Source organism: Chlorocebus sabaeus, chromosome 14, assembly GCF_047675955.1.
Source record: "Chlorocebus sabaeus isolate Y175 chromosome 14, mChlSab1.0.hap1, whole genome shotgun sequence".
NCBI classification, from domain to species: Eukaryota; Metazoa; Chordata; class Mammalia; order Primates; family Cercopithecidae; genus Chlorocebus; species Chlorocebus sabaeus.
This window is the reverse complement of record NC_132917.1, coordinates 8439194-8462497: the sequence shown is the minus strand read 5'-3', so window position 1 is coordinate 8462497 and position 23304 is coordinate 8439194. Positions and strand designations below refer to the sequence as shown.

The following is a 23304-nucleotide window of genomic DNA, read 5'->3' as shown; positions in this document are numbered from 1 at the left end:
TGTGTGCAGGGGAGGCCTCTGCTTGCTGCTGTGTGAACCCTGGTAGAAGCTGTCCCTTAAAAGCACAATATCTGATGGAAGGCGGAGGAGCGGGAGAGGTCAGTGTGGAGCCCGGAGCTTCCTAAAGGGCAGGCAGAGAGAATAGCCTGTCATGCTAATTACTTCCAAGTAACGTAGCAGATCTGTAATGACAATATGAGGTCATCTGAATTCGAATGACATAACTAATGTCTAATTAGACACTGTCTCATCTTTTAGAGATTTGCCATAGTTCAAATGGAAAACCTTTCAGCTTCTCGGTGGTGAGCTTTGAAAATCTCATCCTCTCTCAGGTCTGTCTCTCTCCGCCTGCCAGCCCTGTAGTCACTGGCCTCCAGCGGTGCGCAGCCTGTGTACTGGACCTCTTTGGCTTGTCTGCCAGGCAGAGGGAGAGGCCAGGCTGGAGGTGGCCTCTGGAGGAGACAGCAGGGATTTGGAGGGGGCCAGACTCCCCCCTTCTCTCAGAGAAACTCCTTTTCCTGGGAAAAAGTGTCATAGAGGATGCAAGACTCATCCTGGGAACCAAGACACCTAGGCTTCAACCCAGGACAGCCTCCAAACCACAGACCCTCCTGTGAACACCCACCTCTCTGACCCTCGGACTCTTCTTCTGTGACTTGGAACGCGGGTGGTGCTAGTCTGTGAGAGGAGGTGAAGGAGGGAGGCTGGAATGGAGCAATGTCTCTTAACATTTTTTGAAGCCTCATTGTTCCTCAAGCTGGGCTGAAGGGTTTTGCTGCCAAAATCAAGTCGTGACATTTCCCCCTGGCTTGTAGGAACAAGGATATCAAAAGCTACCAATGGCAAATGTCCCCGTGTTCTCCACTTGCCATCTCGGGGGCCTGCCGCACACTCGGACTCTGCCAGGCTTCTCTGAGCACCCTGGGAGGGAGTCCACCCTGCTTGCCCCTTGTCACCTCCTGCCCAGATTGCACCGTTGGGCTTTTCCACGAGTGGCCTCTGGCTGAGGAGAGGATCTCAGCATCTCCGCTGGCCCTGCTCTTTCTGTCTGGCCTCTCCCCAAGTGTGACTGAGCCCCTCCTGTGTCCCCAGGCAGCCATGTTCAACAGCTTTACTGAGGAGGCTGACATCCGCTCCTGGCCTCCTGGAGCCTGCCTGCTGTGCCAGCCTTTTAGAGGGTGCTGGGGGGGGGGCATTTCCTCACTGCCTTTGGGGTGGGGGCAGGGCCTGCTCTTCTGTCCCCTCCCCACCTTGTCTTCACTCCTGTCCCCTGCCTCGCCTTTTACATGTGAAGCAGAGCACCTAAAACCTCACACTGAGAAATCTGCATTTAGGGCAGTTCACCTTTTCGGGCTTCCCCCACATAACGGGAAATGCTCAAATACTCCAGCCCACATCTGCATGAATTAAAAGGCTCATCTAAGAGACGGTCTTTCCAGAGGACAGAGTTCTCTCTCAGAATGCAAAAAACGGATACATTTACCAAAAACAGGCTACTTGGTGATGAAAGTTGGCTAGGTCTCCCTCTAGAATAGAATGTTCTCCATTTGAAGTTTCTCTTTCGTAAATGTTTTAATTAAAAATTAAAAATTGTGTTAAAACACACATAACATAAAAATGACCATCTTAACCATTTGTAAGTGTGCTGTTCAGAGGCATTAAGTTTCTCTTCCATAATTTTTAATACCTTGGGAATTGTTACCACCTGACGGACTGCTTTCTTCTATGAGATCCTATTTTAAGTTGAATGTTTTTGTGCTTCTGGGTGTCCCACAGAGAGCACTGCTGCTCCTGGCATCGGTGGTGGTGGTGGTGGGGTCACTGCTGCTCCTGGCGTGGGCGGTGGTGGGGGGCGGTCACCTTGGAGACACTTCTGGAGCCCTTTGCAGCTGCCTCTTTGGGTTCTGTCCTGGTTTGACGTCGGCACAACATCCTCTACTTATTAACTCTGTGACTTTAGACAAGTGTTTCAGTTTCCTTGTCCGTAAAATACAAACATTGAGCATCTCCTGGGGGAGAGGAGACAAGGACCAGATAGATAATTATGTCCTGAGAGTAGCCAGCGTGCCCTGGCCCCGGGAAATGGCCTCTTGCTGGGACTGCCTGGGGTGGTCACAGCAGCTGCCTTGGCCAACAGGAAGTGGAGCGCAGGCCGGATCCTGTTAGAGCAGGTTGAAAACATGGAAGTGAGTCCAGCAAGGGAAACTGTGAAAACCAGCCGGGCCTGAAGCTGATCGCTGACCTCCTGCGTGGTAAAATCGATACAGACTATCCACTTCCCCTTTGTGCCTTGGCTTCGTAGGAAAGTCCCTGCAGGTGTGAGCTGAGACGCACAAAGAAGACTGGGAGATAGCAGCCCTGGAAAAATAATTCCACCTGTAAACACCTGTGTTAACAAGTGCTGTATTTGTGCAGCTATTTTCTTTTTCAAATACTGTTGACACACACCTATTCTCTTACCCTGCTCAGGTGTGTGTTGCATGGCATCTGGAGACCTGCTGGCCAGGGGCCAGCCTGCCCGTCTGAAATGCTTCCCTCCTCTGCCCAGCAACGTGGGGCACGGGAGGCCACGTCTCTCTGCGGCTTGGCTGTAGCTTTAGCGCTGCTGGGCTGACGGCCTGGAGTTCAGCCAAGTCCCCATGAGCATGAGGTCTGAGACCTCAGTGAGACAGGAAGGACCAGCCTGGGGCCCCTTAGGGGACAGTGACCCCAGCTGGATGAAAGAGGACACCTGCTCTTTTCCTAGCTGGTTAGGGACACTTTGCATTTTCACACCCAGAGGAAATTTGAACCCTTCCACCACCTGATACCGCCAGCCGAGGCTGACCCAGGACAGGGGAGTGACAGATGTCCAGGATCCAACAAGGAGCCCTTCAGAGGTAATACGGGGAGGGGTGGCGGTCCGTTCCATGCAGCTCTCCTGCAGCCTCAGGAGTTCCAGCATCCTTTCCCAGCTCCATCTCACTCCGTGGAAGCCCTGTGCAGTTAACTCCTGTCCTACTCTGGCCACTGGCTTCAACCCTAATGCGTGGTAGAACCACCAGGGAGTCTTTTCAAGGTCCTGATGCTCAGGCCCCAGGCCTAGGGATTCTTGTTCACTTCATCCCAGGCAGGGCCTTTGAAAGTTTTGAAAATCTCCCCAACCAGTCTAATGGGTGGTCAGTTGGGAACGACTGCCCTGGCAAGGTAGGGGGACCTCTCAGTGTATTTATAAACTAGCAGCCTTCGGTTTAGAACGGTTGCGCATTTACAGAAGCATTGCAGAGAGAACGCAGAGGATTCCTGGATACACCTCCCTGGTTTCCCCATTGTGACAGCTTGCGTTTCCCTAGCACATTCCTCACCGCGGAGGAACTAACACTGGTTGGTTCTGTCAGCTAAGCTCCACGGTTTGTGTGGATTGCACTAGTTTTTCCCTAAAGCCTTTTTCTGTCCCAAGATTCCCCTCTAGGATTCCACGTTGCATTTGGTTGTCACATCTTGGTGGCCTTCTTTGGCCTCAGACTTTCCTTATTTTGGATGACCTTGACAGCTGTCGTGAGGACTGGCCGGGTATTTTTGTAGAATGCCCTTCAGTTTGGGCTATCTGATATTTTTCTTATGGTTAGACTGGGGTTATGGGTTTTTGGGGGAAGCCCACAGAGGTGAGGTGACATTCTTGTCGTATGAGATCAAAGGTGTGTACCTATCAACAGGACTGATGGCCACCAATGACCTTCAGCTTCTGGCTGAGCTGTATTTGTTAGGTTTCTCCCAGTAAAGTTCTCTCCTCCCCCACTCCTTTCTCAGACCTGCCCTTGAGAAGCAAGTCACCAAGCACAGCCCACACCTGAGGGCAGGGAAGGTCATGCTCCACCTCTTGAAGAGGTGGGTAACTACATACATTATTTGGAATTCTTTTTTAAGGGTGGATTGTCTCTTCTTCCTGTTATTTTTTCAATTATTTATTTTTATCGATGTTGGTTCATAGGTACTTACTGTATTCTCTGGGTTACAATCCAATAGTAGTTACTTTCTTGCTCACACTGTTCCAACTTTGGCCACTGGGAGCTTTTTCGGGATCTGTGCCACCCCGTCCCCCGCCTTTTTTTTTTTGAGATAGAGTCTTACTCTTGTGGCCCAGGTTGGAGTATAATGTTGAGATAATAGCTCACTGCAGCCTCCTCGAATTCCCAGGCTCAAGTGATCCTCCCACTTCAGCCTTCCTAGTAGGTGGGACTGTAGGCATGTGCTATCATGCTCGCCTGATTTTTTTGATTTTTTGTAGAGGAGAAGTCTCACTATGTTGCCCAGGCTGGTCTCGAACTCCTGAGCTCAAGTGATTTTCCTGCCTCAGCCTCCCAAAGTGCTGGGATTCCATGGGCTGTGAGCCCCATGCCTGGCCCCATTGTCCCTTTGATGTGCTCCCATCCATTGTTTTGTGTGTACTTCCTTGCTTCAGGAGATTGCTGAACACCTGCAAGATTCTGTGTTAGACACTATTTTCCTTGCTTAATAATAACCCTGCCTTTGGTGAACGCATGCCCTCTCTTCCTCTCTTCCCCAGTTTTCATTCTTGCCCTAGGAGTGGTGTCATGGGGATGTAAGCCTCCTCAATAAAGCTGGGGCAGATGGAGTCCTGGATGGAGGGTCATCTGGCTGGTTTGTACCCAAGCTCTGCTCCTCACCAGTTGTGTGATCTGGAGCTAGTTCCTCGACCTTCGTCAACCTCCAATTTCTGATCAATGAAAAGGGAGTGATACTACGTATCTCAAAGGAGAGCCGGGAGTGGAGGAGAGAGGTGCTCAGTGAAGGTGGTGTTAGTGTCTCTGTCCCTGGCCCTGTCACAAAGCAACTGGGTGACTTTTTTTGACCTCTTTGGACCTCAGTTTCCTTATCTGTAAAATCAGAGGACTGGACCAGGTGGTCTCAGAGGACGCCGCCTTCCGGATGTTCCCTAAGGCCTGGGTGTAGCTGGCTGGTGGGGATGAGTGAAGAGGAGTGAGCTGGAGCGGGAACTGCAGGCTATGGCCTGGGTGCAATCAGCTTTGTGAATCTGCCAGTCAGAGAAGATGGCTTTTTGCCCTAGAAGACAGGAGTTTACCCTGAAAATGTCACATGCACATCTGTGCTGAGAGCATTTCCCTGTGTGTTTCAGCTCTTAGCATTCCCTGGCTAGCCGGGCACAGGCTGGTAAGCATAAACCCGTCAGATCTGATGGAATGTTCCATGCATCTGCTTTCACTGGTACCTAAATCTGCATGTCTGTTTTGTGTGTTCTTAGACATCTGGTCTCCATCTTGGTGAGTCCCTTTCTGGTGTGTCCCCAGCAATGGCGTTTGTCAGCTTCTGGTCACAAATGGGATTTTGGTTGGGGTGTGAGGTTGGGTTTCTGGTGTGCATTTCAGGGGTTGGTTACAGGTGCTGAAACCAGGGCCAGGGCCTGGCTATAGGTGGGGTGTGGCTGCTTGCTCTGTTTCCTGTGGGAGTTGCCTGGCAGTCGGCCTGATGTGGGTCTGTTCACCTGAACAGGAAGGGGCTGGTTCTGGAAAGGGGTGGATGGTGCAGGGCTGGGGAGCAGACCCAGGTGTTGGGGTGAGGTTGGGTGAGAGCAAGGGGCTGCAGGAAGAGCCAGATGAGAGCAAGAGTCAGTTTCAGTCCCCAAGGAAGAAGCTCAAGGCCACTTACCCAAACTGAGATGTAGGCTGGGGGCACCCAAGGCTCTGGCCAAGGTGGTGGATGTCCTAGTGTTCAGGATGGGCAGCAGAGCGAGTGGAGAAAAAGGGGAATCAAGATGAGAGCCCTTGGCAATGGTGGGCCCAGGAGACCCAAGGAGGGTTCAATGTGCCCGATCCATGGAGTGAGAGGGGCCGGGGTGAGGTCTCTGGCCTGCCTCTTCTGCAAATTATTGTGCAGAGAAAAACAAGTGCACTAAGTTGTAGATACAGAGATGTTTATTGTGGCCTTCGTTGTAGTAGGATAAAATTGGAAGCAGCCAATGAAAATGTGCATCGGTAGGATGTCAGCTTTATTTATAATGTGTTCTGTGCAGCAGAAAACTGAAGAAGCTGAGAATGAGCTAGGCCTATGTGAATGCGTATGGGAAACATTGCAAAGGTGGATGCTGAGTGAAGAAAGCAAAGTGCAGGGCACTGTCTAGTCTGCACCCATTTGAAGAAAAGTAAATTCATTAATGATGCTTCTAAATTGTATCAGTTAGGATGGGTTCTTCTATAAGTAATAGAAAACTGGACTAGCACTGGTTAAAACATTGAGGTTTATTTTTCTCATGGAACACCATGTCTGGAGGTTAGCAGCTGGGAGTGTGTGTTCATTCACTTAACAGTGTCTTTAGAGATCTGGGTTCTTTCTCTTCTGCTCCGCCTTCATAAAATGTGTTGACTTTTCATTCTGACACTTTACCCTATGGTCCCAAGACGGCTGTTGCAGCTCCAAATATCACACCCAAGCGTAAGAAATGAGGAAGGGACTGGCCAATGCCAGGCACATTGTCTTTTCTTTTTAAATCTGGAAAGTAAGAGCTTCCTAGATGCCACCTGGCCCCTTGTCTCCCTGCCACAGGCTAACTCACCTGTGCATCTCATTGCCAGGATAGGGTCACGTACCCATCTCCTGCTGCAAGGAAGGCTGGAAAAGCAAAGATCTGGCTTTCTACACATAGCAAGGAGGGAGAGTCTGAAAAATCTGTTACATTAGCAGCTGTTGGTCCTGTGCATGTGATGGCCCCTCCTGTGCATGTGATGACTTGTTGGGAAGGGAACCTATAGGACTCTTGAAAGTGATTACCTCTGGGGCATAGGGTATTGGATCTGACCAGGGAAAGTGGCTTCCTGTTTAATTATATATCTTTTTGTGCTCCAGCTTTTTTTTTTTTTTTTTAACCATGTATATATGACTTTCAATGAAAAAATTTATTTAAAAATCTACTGAAGCATAATGAAACGAAAGCTGTGAAATATGCCAGACTGAGAGTTGATTCAGGAGACAGTGTCTAGGACAAGCCCTGAGCTTCCTGTTTGCAGAGAGCAAGGCCATCTCTGGGGCTCCTGTGGCCAAGTCCATGGGCACATGGGCAGCAAGCCTGGGCAGTCTGGGCTGATGATGGGGGTGGGTGAGGGAGACCCACTCTCTGCTCTCTGGGTTTACCCCAGAGTCTGGGCTAGGGCTGAGGGTAGGGGTGGGGCTTGCAGAGGCCCAGGGCCAGCCAGTCATAGGGAGAGGAGGATGTGGGGGAGGGAGCTGGGAAGAGCCTGGTTCCCCCATTTTGCAAGCATGTTCTTAGCATTTGTGATTTTCTTGCTGCCTCATCTTTCAGAGGTTGACACTAACTCCTCAGGAAAATCCCTGCCTCTTCTACTATTGAGACTGACGTATGTTTCTGATTCTGCTAACCAACTGGACACGTGTTTTTGATGATACAACATGAAGCAGAAATGGGAAGATGATCTGAAATTACTTCTTGAATCAGATGACTGGGATGCATTCGGAAGAGAGCCAAGGAACATGGGATTTTGCTTTTCCTAAGAGTGATCTCACTTATGGTGGTTTAGGGGGTGATCTGTACCCCTGCACATGTGGATGGAGTCCAAAGAGGAGCAGAGGACAGTTGCCCCAGCTAATACCACCCCAAGTCTTTCTCCATTAGTGAGTGACCTGTGATGACCCTGCAGGAGGGGACATGTCATGACTGGACTCAAACATTTGTTCTGCTGACCAGGCAAGGAAGACTGTGACCTTGCCCTGGTTTTAAAATCGAGCTACAAGAGTTTACAAAGGGAGAATGATACCCCAGCTTTTTATCAGTCTACAGGGGATTCTGTCCCCTCAAAGTCTTGGATAGGGTATACTTTAGTGTGAGCCTCTAAAATGTTCCTTATAGGGGATCAAACTGGATCAGTGTATATTCTATTTGTCTTGTGTGTGTGTAAGAAAAAGCCCAACATAGTGTAAATTCGGATGCTTCTTAATAGAAAGACCCAAGGAAGGTAGAACTTCAGTATTTTCCTGACAATGTATTGGAGATGATTGTAGGGTCCAAGAAGGACTTTACAGAGACTCATAGATTTTTCAGGTAGCCATTCCTTAAATTCACAAAGCATGAAAATTGCCTAGATCTGGGAACCTAAGAATAGATGTATTAGGAAACAGAAACCACTCTAGGTATGTTAAACAGAAAAGGCTTTAATACAGGGAATTCTTTCTTGACAAAATCAATGGAAGACCTAAAGAAACAGGCTTTAAACTGGGCCTCTGGAATCACTCCTGTAAGAATATAGAACTGGACATTGAGAGAGCTGTAACCTCTGAGGCTACTCCTAGGGCTGACCTGAAAGCAAGAAGCTGCTGCTGCGTCTTCTTCTGATGGAAAAGGAGCACTCAAAGCTGCCATCTGGGGATTAGGAAGCCAGACCAAGACACCCAGGAACTGGAGGATGGACCCTGGGCTGTCATTGCTGGAAAGCCCTACGTCTCTGTGGCTACACTGTGGCAGCAGTGGTCAGGCACTGCAGAAAGAGGGCACCCACCTCACTACTGCCTTTTAAAGGCGTTTGTTTGGTGCAGGCTAATTTTTATCCAGATTCCTGGATGCATGGAAGCTTTGAAAATGCCTTCTAACTCTTCCATCTGACAGAGGAGAAGGCAAATGGGCCTTTCCAGAGAGCCCAGCAGAGGAGGTGACACCAACAGGTGCTGGATGGCTAAAGTTGATTTGTGCAGTATTAATTCTTCAAGAAATGTTTGAGTCGGAAACACGTCACACTTCGGGTAGGTAAATTGTGGAAGGCAGCCATTTCTGCCCGTTTCAACGTGTGACACTAGCTGCTTCTGTTTCAGGTCTATGGTACTTTGGTTTGTGGCCTTGAACAAGCCTCAGTTGCCACAGTTGTGAAAGGAGACATGTGACAAGCTTGAAGGTGTGGTTGCTCATGGTATCTTTTAGCTCACAGTTTGGTCTTGAGCTGGGCATGTCTTATAAGTACTTCTGTGAAAAGCAACTCTTTGTTCTTGGGTTTGCCAAATTTTAGGCACACTTCACTGGGTGATTTTCTAAGAGCTCATGAAGATCAAAGTGAATTAGGGGAAGAAAAACTTGTGGAAAGGTTGGGGAAGCACTAGAAAAGTGGGCCATTTCACAAACAGCAGTATCTGGTATGAAGCTGGCTTTATAATTTCCAGGCTCTGTTCTGTTTGCTATCTCCAGCAAGCCTCCTTTTGCAGATGAGAAAACTGAGTTCGGGCAGCTTTGTGACTTTGGGGATATTTTAGAGACCCCATGACAATGGTAGGGCTGGGATACAGGTGCATGTGTCCTGGTGCTCTGGCCCCATGATGTGTGAACTCCACCCGCCATCATAAAGGGCATCGTCTACTTGGAAGTCTCCCGGTCCCTAGCTGGGCTCCTGGGATGAAGAGGAGGATAGGGAGGGACATGGCAGGTGGAAGCTAGGATCCTGTTCTGCCTGCTACCCTGGGCTTCAGGGAAATGCTGGTAAATGTTTAACAATTGACACCCTTCCCCACCAAAAATAAAAAGCCCCAAGTTATAGCATTTTCTCACATCTGTGGTGTTCATTCTCTCCCATCCTGATTCTGAACTACCAATGAGACACTGATGAGCGCACATCTGGAAAGAGACGCTCCCGCTCAGCAATAATGATGCTGTGGGGTAGGCACCTAATGTAGGTGTTCTGCTGCTACACCTGTTGGCCAAAGCCCGCAATGTTCGTGAGAGAGCTAGGGCAGAGTGGCTGATGGCTGGAGGATTACGGAGACTAAGGGGACACAGGCTGCTTGGTGAGGGGACTGTCCCGAGAGGCAGTGATGTCCCTCTGAGGCAGGAGAGGGCTGAGGCTGCATGTGCTGACTGGTCCCCTGAGGAAGGGCTTTAGAGGTTATCCTGGCGTGGAGCGCTAACAACCTCCCACCCAGTGCCAGGGACCTCGGTGACCCATCCATTGTCACACAACTAGCAGCTGCCACATCCTGAGGCTCCAGGCTCTGAGCTCGTGCACAGCTGTCATTCACTCAGAGGCCTCGAGGGCAGGAGGCCTGGCAGCTCCCTTCCTACCGTGGGCCAGAGGGGGAGAAACAGGTGCTGACTGAAACAACTCCTCCCTCAGCCTGGATGGAGTGTGCTTCCCACTCCCCTATCCCACCGGAATCCCGCCCCCCGCCCCAAGACCCAGGAAGGATCTGGAAGACGGGGAGGAGAGGACAGGATGTGCAGGCAGGTGCGGGATGTCAGGGGGTGCCCCTGGAGTGTTGGAATAGCCTCCTGGGAGTACTTTCTAGAAGCATGGCTGAGCCAGGCTGGTGTGGGTTTGTGGGAGCAGGTGATTCCGGGTCTCCTGCCTCCGGGGCCTGTCATGAGGACTCCACAGAAAGTGACTCCACCACAGTGGGACTCAATGAGCACCTTTGGGAACTTATCCCCACCTCACTTTTAACTTAAAAAAAAAATCACATCAAAACAGAGTGGCGAACTGGTAAAAAGTACAGATGCTGGAGCCCCCCGCCTGCACCCAGACTGCGGGAATTTCCAGCAGTGTGATACTCGGGACACTAGGTAACTTGCTTCTCTCCCCTACCTCAGTTTCCCCATCTGTAAGATGCTGATGATGGTGGCTGACAGTGCCCATCTTGTAAGGTTGCCATGAGGATCAAATAATTATATATATATATATATTTATTATTATTATTATTTTTGAGACCGAGTCTTGCTCTGTCACCCAGGCTGGAGTACAGTGGTGTGATCTCAGCTCACTGCAACCTCCGCTTCCCAGGTTCAGGTGTTCCTCCTGCCTCAGCTCCCCCAAGTAGCTGGGATTACAGGCACGTGCCACCACACCCAGCTAATTGTTGTATTTTTTGTAGAGACGGGGTTTCACCCTGTTGCCCAGGCTGGTCTCGAACTCCTGAGCTCAAGTGATCCACCTGCCTCGGCCTCCCAAGTGCTAGGATTATAGGCGTGAGCCACCGTGCCTGGCGATGATAGATACTCTTAATCACGCATGCTGGGAACAGTCCCTAGCAGGTGTGGAAATCAATAAATACAAGCTATTAGAGTATTATCTGTATTAAAGTGGGTGGTCTCTGAATACGGGGGCTCCTTCAAGCCTTTTGTGGGGTGGCTTGTTTGGAGGGAGACTTTACTTGCCCTCCTGATTCCCAGCCAAGCTGCTCAGTGTTGGGCCTGTGCGGGCAACAAGGGGCTGAAATGGCGCTTCATGGCAACACGGCATGTCCTTCACCCCAGGCTGTACATGGGTGACTCCGTGATCTCCGTTTCTGAGCCTCTTGCTCCACTGTAGCCTTGGGAACTACTGCTTTTGCTCCTCTAGGTGCATCGCCATCTGGGGGAGGAAGACGCTGAGGGGCAGGAGGACTCAGACCTGCCTTGGTGTGACGGGCCTTGGAATTCCAGATGTGCCCCCTCCAAGCTCTGTGACACAGAGCAGGTTACTTCACCTCTCTGAGCCTTGGTCGTTATTGATGATTGCTCAGTGAGCATATATTGAGCGCCTCTTTTGTGTGGAGTTCTATTTTAGGTGTGAGAATTAACAGACTCTCAAACCACTAGTCACTATTAATTAGACATGGCTCTGGGCCTGAGACAACATGAAATCTATTGGGGAAAACACCATTAAGTTCATGATGGTCAAGCACGCAAAGAGTGGGAAAAGGTCCTGGAAGGCTCTCCAAAGGACAGGTAGCAGGTGGCAGGCTGCACTTCAGGGAGAGACGGGAAGCAGCCTGCAGGATCAGGGTCCGCTGGAAGGGTGTGTGAGGGGTGGAGGGTGAAGGTGAGGAGGCAGGTGGCACAGCTGTAAAAATGACACGGTGTGAATGCGTGGGGCTCAGGGCAGGTACACCAGCTCCCAAAGTGTAGGGCCACGCATTATGTTATATGGTTTAAGCAGATATCTTATTTCATCCTCATAAACCCTATGAACTAGTCACAGTATTTGTAACTCAATGTACAGATAAACCCCAGGCTGCCCGAAGGTCTCAGAGCCAGGACTCGCAGCATGAGCAGCAGGTGGGCTCCACTCTGAGCCCTGGGCTTGACCACGAGGCTCTGCTGCCTCCTACTGTGCCTTCCTTTCTTCCTGCCATGTTGGAGGAACTCAACTGGGAACCATTAGCCGCAGTCCTGAATGGGCCCTTTCTTCCCATGAGGACACCTGGCTGGAGGTTGGGGCCCGGAGGAAGTGGAGCGACAGCAGGTGTAGAATGGTTTCTGTTTGCTTCTCGGTTCTCAAGTGTTTCCTCTGATAACATTCATAGACAGCAGCTCTGCTGGACAGTTACTGCCCACCTGGAGGGCTTGAGGTGCTCTGTGTGGGTAGGCGGAGGAGGGGAAGGGGAGGGGAGGAGGGGAAGGGGAGGGGAGGAGGGGAGGAGGGGAAGGGGAGGGGAGGAGGGGAAGGGGAGGGGAGGAGGGGAAGGGGAAAGGGGAGGAGCAGGAGGAAGAGGAGGGGGAGAAGGAGGAAGAGCTGGAGGAGGAGGAAGATAGGGAAGAGGAAGGGAGGAAGGAGGGGGGATGAGGAGGAGGAGGGGAAGGGTGGATAAGGAGGGGCAGGAGGTGGCCATGCCCAGTGCCTGAGCAGGACCTGAGCATGCTGTTCCTGGAGGTGTTAGGAACCTCTAGCTTTCTACACCCCAGCTTCCTTTGGGTTGAGGTGTTCCTGAGATGTTCACAGTGTCAAGGACAGCCCTCCTTCGTGACGCAGGGGCGAGATGCCATCGGAACGGAGTGTATTTAGAAGACAGGAAACCAGTCCCCCAGCTTGCCCTTGATTTTACAACCAGCATTTCAGCCGTGCGAGCACCCCCGGAATTGACTGAGGCTGCAGGGCACTGTGAGAGGAAATCATTTTGGCCTTTGCACCCATGTGGCCTCTTCCCCTTTTCTCCTCTCTGCCTCTTGGCCTCTCTGTCTGTCTCTCTTTCTGTTTCTGTGCTGTGCTGGCTCTGCTGGGGTTGTCCCAAAGTGATGGGGAGAAATGACATTTTACTTGGAACTGAGTCATTTTGCTGGATTTTTTCGGCTGTGTTCCTGATTAGTAAACCTGTTTCAAGAATGGGAAAATGCATGGGGCTATTTTTAAGTGTTCTCAGCACCAGTGTCCCTCATTCCTAGAACAGACATCAATTGCTTTTTGGGTCTCAAATACAGATAAACACGCAGCAGCTACATGACCTTTAGCAAAGTAGACTTGCCTACTGTCAGTTTACTCATCTGTAAAATGGGGCTCACACAACCTACCTCATGGGCAGAGGGTGAAATGAGACAATGAGCACCTGACCCGCCCCCCCCCCCAACAGTGCGTATTGCCTATGGGTATTCAATGTGCTGAAGGTTCCTCTAGTTGCTTTTTTTTTGGATGAAGCTGTGCCAAGACCAGCCCAGGGGACTGGTGAATCCCCTGTGTGTGCTAAATACTGGTGTGTTTATTAGTTTAAAATCCATCTTTGGTCGGCTACTGGAGGAATCAAACTGAAACTTGTACTTAAATCATCAGCTGGGAGAAGTTGGTAGCTCCTGCTCAGTAAGTAAACATTTGCCAAGCCCTCCCATGCTAGCTCCGCACAGGCAGACGGAGAGGGAGAGGCAGAGGGAGGTCACACAGCTGTGCCTGAGGGCCTCCATCCAGGGAAGGAGGTGGGCACAGAAATGAGGACCAGACAGTGAGACGTGTGGGATGGGGATGGGGCGCCTGGCTCTGCTAGGGGAGTCTGGAAATGGCTTCTCTGCAGGTCTCATTATCCACGGTTGAAAGCTAGAGGACACGCCAAGATGCAGCAGTAGTAGAAAGACGGGGACACGATACGCTGTGAGGAATATGTTACCTTCCAAGAATGAAACACATTTATGTGGCTAATTTAAATGACAACCATGATCAATTTAGTATCTGTTGAGTGCTAGACATCGTGCCCAGTGCTTTGCATGTACCTCCTTATGGGATCTTCACAGCAGCTCTGTGGGGCTGGTACTGTCCTCATCTCCAGATTATAAACAGGACCAAGATACTCGCTCAAGGTTGGACAGTTAAGAGACAGCAGAGTGGGGTCTGAATGAGATCTGTGTGACTTGAAGTTGGCCCTGCCTGTGCTGGCACCTGACTTCCCTGCTCAGAGGATGGACTCACCCTTCTCTCCCGGCCCACACCAGCAGTGAGGGAGGCATCCTAGGTTCCCTGGTCTCTCTTGCTACCATGTCCAGGCAATGTTGAGTCCCAGTCATCCCACCTCCCTCAGCACCATCCTAATTCTGCTTCTCATCCCCTCCCCAATGCCCCACACTGGTCCAACCTCACCCTCTGTCTCCTGGCCTCCTCCAGGAGCATCCTAGGTGGTTTCCTTCTGGCTGTTTCTCCTCAAACCCATGCCTGCGTGGCTGTCAGTGAGCCCTATAAAATGCAGTGGCAAATCCCTCCCTAGGGTACCCACCTTCAGGACCTCCCCACTCCCACACTTTCAGGACGTCTGTCTCCAGTTCAGCATCCCCAGTGGGCCCTAACTGCCTCTCCAGCCTCCTCTGGAAGGATGCCGGCCCCCTGCATCATGCCCAGGACCATGAAACTGTTCATCGTCTTGCTCAGGCCAGGCTGGCTCCCCTCTGCATGCTGTCCCCACCTCCAGCTCCTTCCTTTCCCTTTGCCTAGTGGCTCCTGCTGTGAAACTCAGCCCTGGCACATTTCTTCCAGGAAGCCCTTCCAGATGCTCTCCTCCCAAACTTCCCGTGAAACTCTATGGGTATCCTGATTCCATTGGCCATGTTGCCTTGGGTCTTTCTCATGAGACGTGAGTCTCTTTCCATCTTTTTTCATCTCTGTGCCCTCACACGTCTCACACTTGACACCTGACATTGGAATGCACAAACAAGATAGATTCACATCAAATCTGGATTCGACAGTTGACCAGCCAGGCTTTGTCCCTCATTCTTTCTTTTTTCTTTCTGAGGCAGAGTCTCACTCTGTCACCCAGGCTGGAGTGCAGTGGTGCAGTCTTGGCTCAATGCAACTTCCATCTCTGGAGTTCAAGTGGTTCTCCTGCCTCAGCCTCCCGAGTAGCTGGGATTTCAGGCATGTGCCACTACACCTGGCTATTTTTGTATTTTTAGTAGAGACAGGGTTTCACCATGTTGGCCAGGCTGGTCTCCAACTCCTGACCTCAGGTGATCCGATAACCTCAGCCTCCCAAAGTGCTGGGATTACAGGCGTGAGCCACCATGCCCGGCTTGTCCCCCATTCTATTTGTGCCTTGGTTTTCACCATGGGGAATGGGAACAGCAATGCCTGCCTCCTGGTGTGGTTGTGAGCCACTGAGAAGATGCTGTGAGTAGTGTCCGCAGTGCCTGGTGCTGCTCTGGACTCCTTGAATGGGGTCTGTATTGTCAGGGGCACAGCAGCAGCAGGGCCACGGTGGGGAGGGTGGAGGCTTGGCCCTTTGGGAAAGCCCGCCTCAACCACGGACACTCTGGCCGGCGGTGTCTTTGCCTCTTGGCTTTGTAATATTGACAGTGACACAGACCACATTGCTGTGTTGTAGACTGGATATGCGTCTCTCCCTGCACCCCTCAATCCCTGTGTTGAATCCTAACACTCAGTGTGGTTGTGTTTGGAGATGAGACCTGTAAGGGAGGAACTGAGCTTAAATGAAGCCATAGGGTGGGGCCCCGATCCAATAGGATTCACATCCTTGTAAGAAGAGATACCAGAGAGCTACCTGTCCCTCCATGCCTGCACACCAAGGAAAGGCCCTGCCAGAACTGCAAGAAGGCAGCTGCCTGCAAGCCAGGAGGAGAGCCCTCACTAGAAATGGAATCAGCCAGAACCTTGATCTTGGGCCTTCAGCCTCCAGGACTGTGAGAAAATAAACAACTTGCTTCAGCCACCCAGTCTGTGGTATTTTGTGATGGCAGCCCAGTAGACCAATACATGCAGATAAGGAGCCTGGACATAGCTATAACCTTTTACTCCTGGGGAGCTGTGACCTCTGTGTTAGGTGCAGACCTAAGTACCATGTGGTTTGGAGTTACCATGGTCCACTCTGCATGAGTCCTTCCTGACTGTGACTCACCAAGGCAGAGAGTGGTGATTCTGTTGTGGTCATTTCTAATTGCTCCCAATCGGCTATCCTGAGATAGACAAACTAAAAATAATTCCTCTGTGGGTGAAGGCTGCTGAAGGGACAAGAATGCTGCCCTATTGCTCGTCATCACACTCTCATGAGTGGGACTGTCCTGGGATATGCCTGAGGAACAGGGCTTTCTCCCTGCCTTTGGTAACCGTCTTCAGTATTTCTGCCGGCCGGTGAGAAGCCACAGGGGCCTGTTGCTTCTGTAGCAGCTGCTTCTGGATGGAAAGCCTCAGAGCCCAGCATGTCTCCCACCCCCACTGTGGCCATCTGCTGCTCGGACCAAGACCAGGAGACACCAGGAGTGGACACTTCATTACTGCTACAGCCACCAGAGACTTCTAGGGGGTATCTTTTGAGCAAAGGGGGCAGATCAGGTGCAGACATCCAGGCAGGAGGAGTGCTTTGGAAGTTCACACTCATGCCTGTGAGTGCAGCCTTTGAGACTGGCCTGGCAGAGAAGGGGCCCAGGGGAAAAGGAGGTGGGGGAAGCAACTGAGCTAGAACACCAACTAGGTGCTGGTCACCCTGGCTAGAGGCTTTCTGGACTTGAGCTCATTGGTTCCACACACACCTCATTCCTGTGAGGGATGTGTGCTCATTACACAGAGGGGGAAGTGAAGGTTTAGGGAGTTCTTTAACCATATGTATTTCAGGGCCATGATTGCAGCCTGAAAGAGCTAGTAGGGATCTAGATGTCTTCCAGTCTTGCCCACCTGTCTGACAGAAGGGGAGGGTCAGCCTAAAGTCAGAGGTCATGGCAGAGGTGGGAACAGGATCTGGCTGTGCCTGTGGGTCACTCCTTTTTCTAGCAAATTCCATGTCATTTCTTCAGCTTTGATATGAGACAAGCTAACATTGGGTGAAGGCTATAGGAATTAGTTTCCTTGATCAGGCAGGAAGGAGCTGGCAATCCAGTCTGGAAAAAGAAACTCTGACACCTGGCATGCTCTGTAGTCCAGGGGTTCTCATACCAGGCCCTGGAGCAGAGGAGGCCAGCCCAGGCCAGTCACTCTCTGCATGGAGTTCAGGGGCCTGGGCAATGCCTGCTTGTTCCTTGAAGCCCCAGTGTGGGTTCTGTCTTCCCACAGCTGTTGGGGGCAGGGATGCCCAGACTTGGGTTTTTAGCTCCCCTTCCCTTGTCACCCTGGAAGAAGCCCATTCACCACATCCCTGCCTTGAGACAGGTAGGCACCCACTGGGCCTGTCTGGCTTTCCTGTGAGATACTGGATGGCTGGGAAGACCAATCCTAGTCCTGCGGGGGTGTCTGTCTTCCAAAGAACCACACTGAGTTTTCATGGTTTTGATTGACAAGCTGAAATGAGATTTCAGGGCTGGTTTGGTTTGGGTTCCCCCGGGAGCAGACATGGAGACAAGGATTTCCATGGGGGTTTTAGTTTGGGAGGCAACCCCAGGTGGAAACACTGGTGTGAAGTGAGGCAGGGAAGGAGTGAGTGCTTCTGAGGCTGCCGTGACAAAGCCGCCAGCTGGGTGGCTTCCAACAAGAGAATGTTCTGGTATGGTCCTGGAGGGGAGCTGTCAGCAGGGCCTCCTGAAAGAGAGCTGTCAGCAGGGTCTCATCCTCTGAAGGCTCTGGGGAAGGCTGTGTTCTGTCCACTCTCCTGGCTTCTGGTGGCCTCAGGCATTTCTTGGCTTATAGAAGCCTCCCTCCCATCCTTCGTGTCCACATGACATCTCCCTACACTGCCTTCCCTCTGTGTGTGTGTCTCCGGATTCAAATTTCCCTCTTACAAGGACACAAGTCATATCGGATCAGGGCCCACCCTATGACCTCATCTTCACTTAGTGATATGGTTTGGCTGTGTCCCCACGCAAATCTCATCTTGAATTCCCACGTGTTGTGGGAGGGACCCAGTGGGAGGTAATTGAATTATGGTGGCAGGTCTTTCCCATGCTGTTCTTGTGATAGTGAATAAGTCTCATGAGATCTGATGGTTTTATAAGGGGGGAGTTACCCTGCACAAGTTCTCTCTTTGCCTGCCGCCATCCATGTAAGATGTGACTTGCTCCTCCTTGCCTTCCACCATGATTGTGAGTCTTCCCCAGCCACGTGGAACTATAAGTCCAATAAACCTCTTTCTTTTGTAAATTGCCCAGTCTCGGGCATGTCTTTATCAGCAGCATGAGAACAGACTAATACACTCGGTTACCTCTGTAAAGACCCTGTTTCCAAATGAGATCATCTTCTGAGGTACCACTAATGTACTCCAACGTACCACTTTGGGGGGGACACAGTTCACCCCATAATAGAAGGGAAGGAAGCTAATAAAGGGTGTGTTGTCTCAGCTTGGGTGGCTCAGTCCCATGGGGACCTCTGGAAAACAGTGTGGACCACACCCCAGTTACCCAACTGAGGGCAAGGAAGCTGTGGTATAGATGGACTCCAGTGCCCTATTCGCCCCGTGTGTCCCCAGTCAGGCACATGCCTCAGCACAGTGCTCTTGGCACTCAGCCCTTAGTGTGAAGGACGGGGTACCTCTGCTCTAAAAGCCCACATGAGGCTCATGGTGGCAGTGCTTGCAATGGATAAAGTAGAATTGACCTCATGGTGGCATGTTCAGTGTACTGAAAAAAAATACTTTTAAAAGCACCTGAGCAGATTTACTGCTGCTTTGCAATATAATTCAATGTGTTGCCTTACCTGAATTCACATTATGTGTGAAATATAATGCACAATTAGCTATATTATAGATGGTATAATTCTTGATTAATTTCTAGCCCTACAGCTTTCTTACCAGAGGGGCAGGGTTGAACTCAAATTAGTCAGTGTAGCTTCTGGTTAGCATTTCTCCTGAGTTCAGAAATGGAGATGGAGGCTACAGTTGTCCGGAGGAGTTCTAGGTGAGTCTTGATCTTGGGGGAATCAGCATCTGGCTGGGTTGCAATGACCAAGAAGGTCTGGACACCACAGCCTGAGATCCAGCAGAGGCGCTGAGCTTGAGAGGCCTTGCAGAAACGGCTGCCTGCACCTCTCCACGCAGCTTGGGGTTTTGTGTGTTGTGTGTTTTCTTGTAAAGTGAGGAAAATCATGTTTCTTTGTTAGGAAAAAAACCCAGCACAGAAAGCCCTCTGCCAGGTTCATCAGGAGGCGTGGGGAGCAGTGGCGGCTCTTGGCAGAGAAGAGCTGCTTGGGTGCTTTGGTGCAGGGGTGACTGTGGGCCGTGGGCAGGGTGGGACTTGGGGGAACCCCAGAGGTTCCAAGATGCACCCAGACCCCTGGGACTTCCATTAGCCAAGGACCCCCGTGCTCCTGTCTCCTGCTGCCCAGAGCTTTCCACATCAGTCCTGTGCATCTGGTGGTGGGGGTTGTGGGGTGACATGGTGAGGAACGGGCACTTCCCTGAGTGGCCCAGCCTCTGGCTTCTGGCTTCCTTCTGGCTCATTTGATGACTGGTGAAGGTCTGGTTGGTAGGAGCAGTGGACAAGCACTTAGCGTGCTTGGAGGCCACCCCGACGTTCCTGTGTGTGTGGAACAAAGCTGAGCTCTCACATTTGCAGGGGCAGGGAGTGTGGGACCCAGGAGAGGGCCAGATAAGGGAGTGTGACACATGGAACCCCAGCTGGGGCTGTGTGGCCTCAGGCGCATTGTGTTCAGCCAGTCTTGTGCTACTATAAAGAAATACCCGAGACGGGGTAATGTGTAACAAAAAGGGGTTTAACTGGCTCCCAGTTCTGCAGACTGTACGGGAACTGAGGTGCTGGCATCTGGTCAGCTTCTGGGGAGGCTTTGGGGAACTTCCAATCATAGTGGAAGGCAAAGGGGGAGCCGAGGTGTCACATGGGGAGAGTGTGAGTAAGAGAGAGGTGGGAGAGGTGCCACAGACTTTCAAACCACCAGATCTCAGAGAACTCACTCACTGTTGCGAGGACGGCACCAAGCCCTGAGGGATCCACCCCGTGACACAAACACCTCCCACCAGGCCCGCCTCCAGCGTTAAGGTTTACATTTCAATATGAGATTTGGGTGGGGACAAATATCCAGGCCATTTCTCCTGTCATTTAACCCATGAGAGCCTCCATTTTATCTTCTCTCCAATGGGGCTAATAACGTTGACCTCACAGAAGTGCAGGAGGAAAGAACTGCGTGAAATATTTACCTAAACGGCATAGCACCATGCCTGGGACACAGAAGGTGTTTGATAAACAGAAACTTTGATTACTAAGAACATGCAGTGGTTTGGGATAGCAGATTTTCCTTCCTTAAGAGAGCTGTATTGGAGGCATTTTTACATCCTACTATACGGTGCTAAAGAGACAACTAAATTTCTGTTTACAAGTAAACCTAAACCCTCCTATTCTAACTGTGCCACCACCTTAAAAGACATATATTTATGCTTTCGGCTCTAGCTGTTCACATGTGTAAAAGCAGTGCAGCACTTGCAGAGTGATTATGCTCATGTACATTAGGAATTGAACAGTCGCACTGACTGCACTAACCCTCTATTTGAACTACATTGTGCAAATAAGATGTTATCTTAAATAAGCTCCTAATATAACTCAGTAATCACTATAATGCTTTTGGGTGAAACTGTGGTGTTATTACTGAATTTAGCCATTGAGTCTCAAATACCGAACCTTTGAGCAGACACTAGCAGGGCCCAAATGCTGAGTCCCTGGCCTGGAGGAGCTGAATGTGGGTGGCTGTTCTTGCAGGCTGGGGAGAGTCGGGGAGGGCTGGCATAGTGCAGGAGGTCCCAGTGAGCAAGGACGAAGAACGGTGGCACCTGCTGGAGGTGGCCTCTGCCCGATGAGAAGCCTCATCAACTGAGCAGAAGACCTGTAAAGGTTGTGAGCCTGTACGTTCTGCTGATAGCAGAGAAACAGGCTCTGAGGGTAATGGAAGGACCAGTTATCCAAGTAGTGTGAAGGCAAACACAAACCACACATTCAACGTCTTGGGTCCAAAATTTTATCACCGTTCTTATGCAGGTCATGGCATTGGGCTTTATGTAGGGGGAGACGAAAAGTTGCATCTGTCTGCTCTGGAAAAAGCCCTGGGTCTGGAGTTTGAAAACCTAGGTCAAGGGTAGCCAAGGCAGGTCCCTTTACCTCTCTCGGTCTGAGTATTAAGCAAGGTGATGCATTACCCAGAGAACATTTATTGATCACCTATTACATATTGAGCACCATGAAGCACTTTCTAAACTGCAAGGCACTTTGCCCATTTCAGGTAGTTTTTGAATATCTGCTACAGCTGGGGTGGAGATGGCTCATACATGTAGTTGGCTTGTCAGGACATGTGGAGGAAACCAACGTATATTTTAAATGCTCACCATGTGACAGACCCTGTTCCCAGAGTTTTGAATAAATATTTGGAGGAACTTGCAACTCTCTGTGATGCTCATTTACATAAGGAGCTGAACAATTGCACTCTGATGAACAGTCACAGTGTGATCTTCGTCTATCAAGTGAAGACACAAATGCTTGGAGCAGTTACGGCACTTGCCCCTCATCACCCAGTTAAGATGCAGAGGGGCCTCAGAACTCAGCTCCACCTGCCGATGAAGCTACATCCTTTTTCCCTGTCCCCACTGCCTCAGAGAATGGCAAACATTTGCCTTCTTCTCTCTGATTTTGTAGGTGAACAACAAGGAATACCAAGAGGAGGTTTCCACACTATGAACCAACATGGCACCAGGATCTGGAAGCTCTGGGCTTCTCCGGCTTCTAGAATTCTGGGAGCCTCAAGCGGCCCCCTCCTTGGCGAGTGTATAAGGCTGTATTTGTATTTCGGAAATACAAATAAATAGCGGAGACTGGCTCACAGTTCTGCAGGCTGTACAGGAAGCATGATGCTGGCCTCCACTTGGCTTCTGGAGAGCTCTCAGGAAGCTTCCAATTGTGGAGGAAGGTGAAGGGGAAGCAGGCATCTCACATGGCCAGAGCAGAAGCAAGAGAGCAAGAAGGGAGGGGCGACACACTTTTAAATGACCGGATCTTGCAAGAACTCACTCACTATGGTGAGAATCGTACTAAGGGGGATGCTGCTGAAATGCTCATGAGAAATCCGCTGCCATGATCCAGTCCCCTCCCTCCAGGCCCCACCTCCAACACTGGGGATTCCATTTCAACCTGAGATTTGGACAGGGACACACATCCAAACCCTGTTAGGAAGCGACCCACACAGAGAGGACCTGGAAAGCTGGCTGCTGGGCCTATTCAGGGGTGTATCTGTCTCATGGGGTGTCTGTAGTCTGGAACCCTCTAGAAGAGTCACAGCATTTTCTCTCACAGATACATAGAAATTCAAAGAGGCCAACCGAGTCTGGTCTGGATTATCTATGATTTAACTTTAATTATTGTTGTAAAATTAAGCTTCCAGAGATGTAGACAGTGTATTCTCAGCAAGTTTCCACACTGCCTGGGAGTGCTGTTGACACTTTTGTTTGACTGGACGCACCCTCCCTCCCTGTCCTCACCCCGAGGTGCAGGTTTATGCAGACTCTGTGCAGACTACAAGTTTTATGAGTGTAGGATTAACCTTCCCATTCTGTGGACAAGGAAGTTCAGGCTTTGGGAGCTTCAAGGGAGTTGTCAGCGGCCTCCCAGCTGGTAAGTGAGCTTTTCATTTTTAAATCCAACACTCTTCAGCAACAGAGCAAATAGAAACTTCATTCAGGATGGACTAGGACTGCCGGGCTGCTAGGGGGCAGAGCGTAACTGGAGAGATGCAGGAGAAGCAGAGGCATCGGGATCGGGGATGGGCACTCCATTCTGGCCTCTGTCACCAGTTTGCTCTGAAATCTGTAAAATGGCAGTTTGGATGTTACAAGCTGAGCTGTGTCCCTTCAAACCACATGAGAGGTCTTAACCTTCAGTCCCTCACAATGGGACTGTATTTGGAGCTAGAAGGCCTAGGTCTTTAAAGAGGTTAATTAAATTAAAATGAGGTCATTAGGGTGGGTCCTAATCTGCTGTGACTGGTGTCCTTGTAAGAATGGAGATTAGGACACAGACACGCACAAAGAGATGACCATGTGAGGACAGAGGGAGGAATCAGCCTCTGCAGTCCAGAGAGAGAGGCCTTGGGAGGAAACTGCCCTGCCAGCCCAGTACCTTGATCTTGGACTTCCCGCCTCCGGAACTGTGAGAAATGCATCTCTGTTGTTTCAGGCTCCCGTGTGGTACTCTGTTAGGGC

The 23304-nt window shown here is 50.7% G+C and overlaps 1 long non-coding RNA gene across 10 annotated transcripts in view; it reads left to right on the top strand.

Moving 5' to 3' along the window:
* Window positions 1–23304, top strand: part of LOC103220861 (uncharacterized) — a 246582-nt gene that overhangs the window by 53845 nt on the left and 169433 nt on the right. For 7 of the 10 annotated variants that reach the window (XR_012095191.1, XR_012095192.1, XR_012095195.1 and 4 more), the window contains one exon: window positions 7316–8766. The exons of the other annotated variants lie outside the window; for them this stretch is intronic. This is a non-coding gene — a long non-coding RNA (uncharacterized lncRNA). The remainder of the gene's footprint in view (window positions 1–7315; window positions 8767–23304) is intronic. 10 annotated transcript variants of the gene reach the window in all.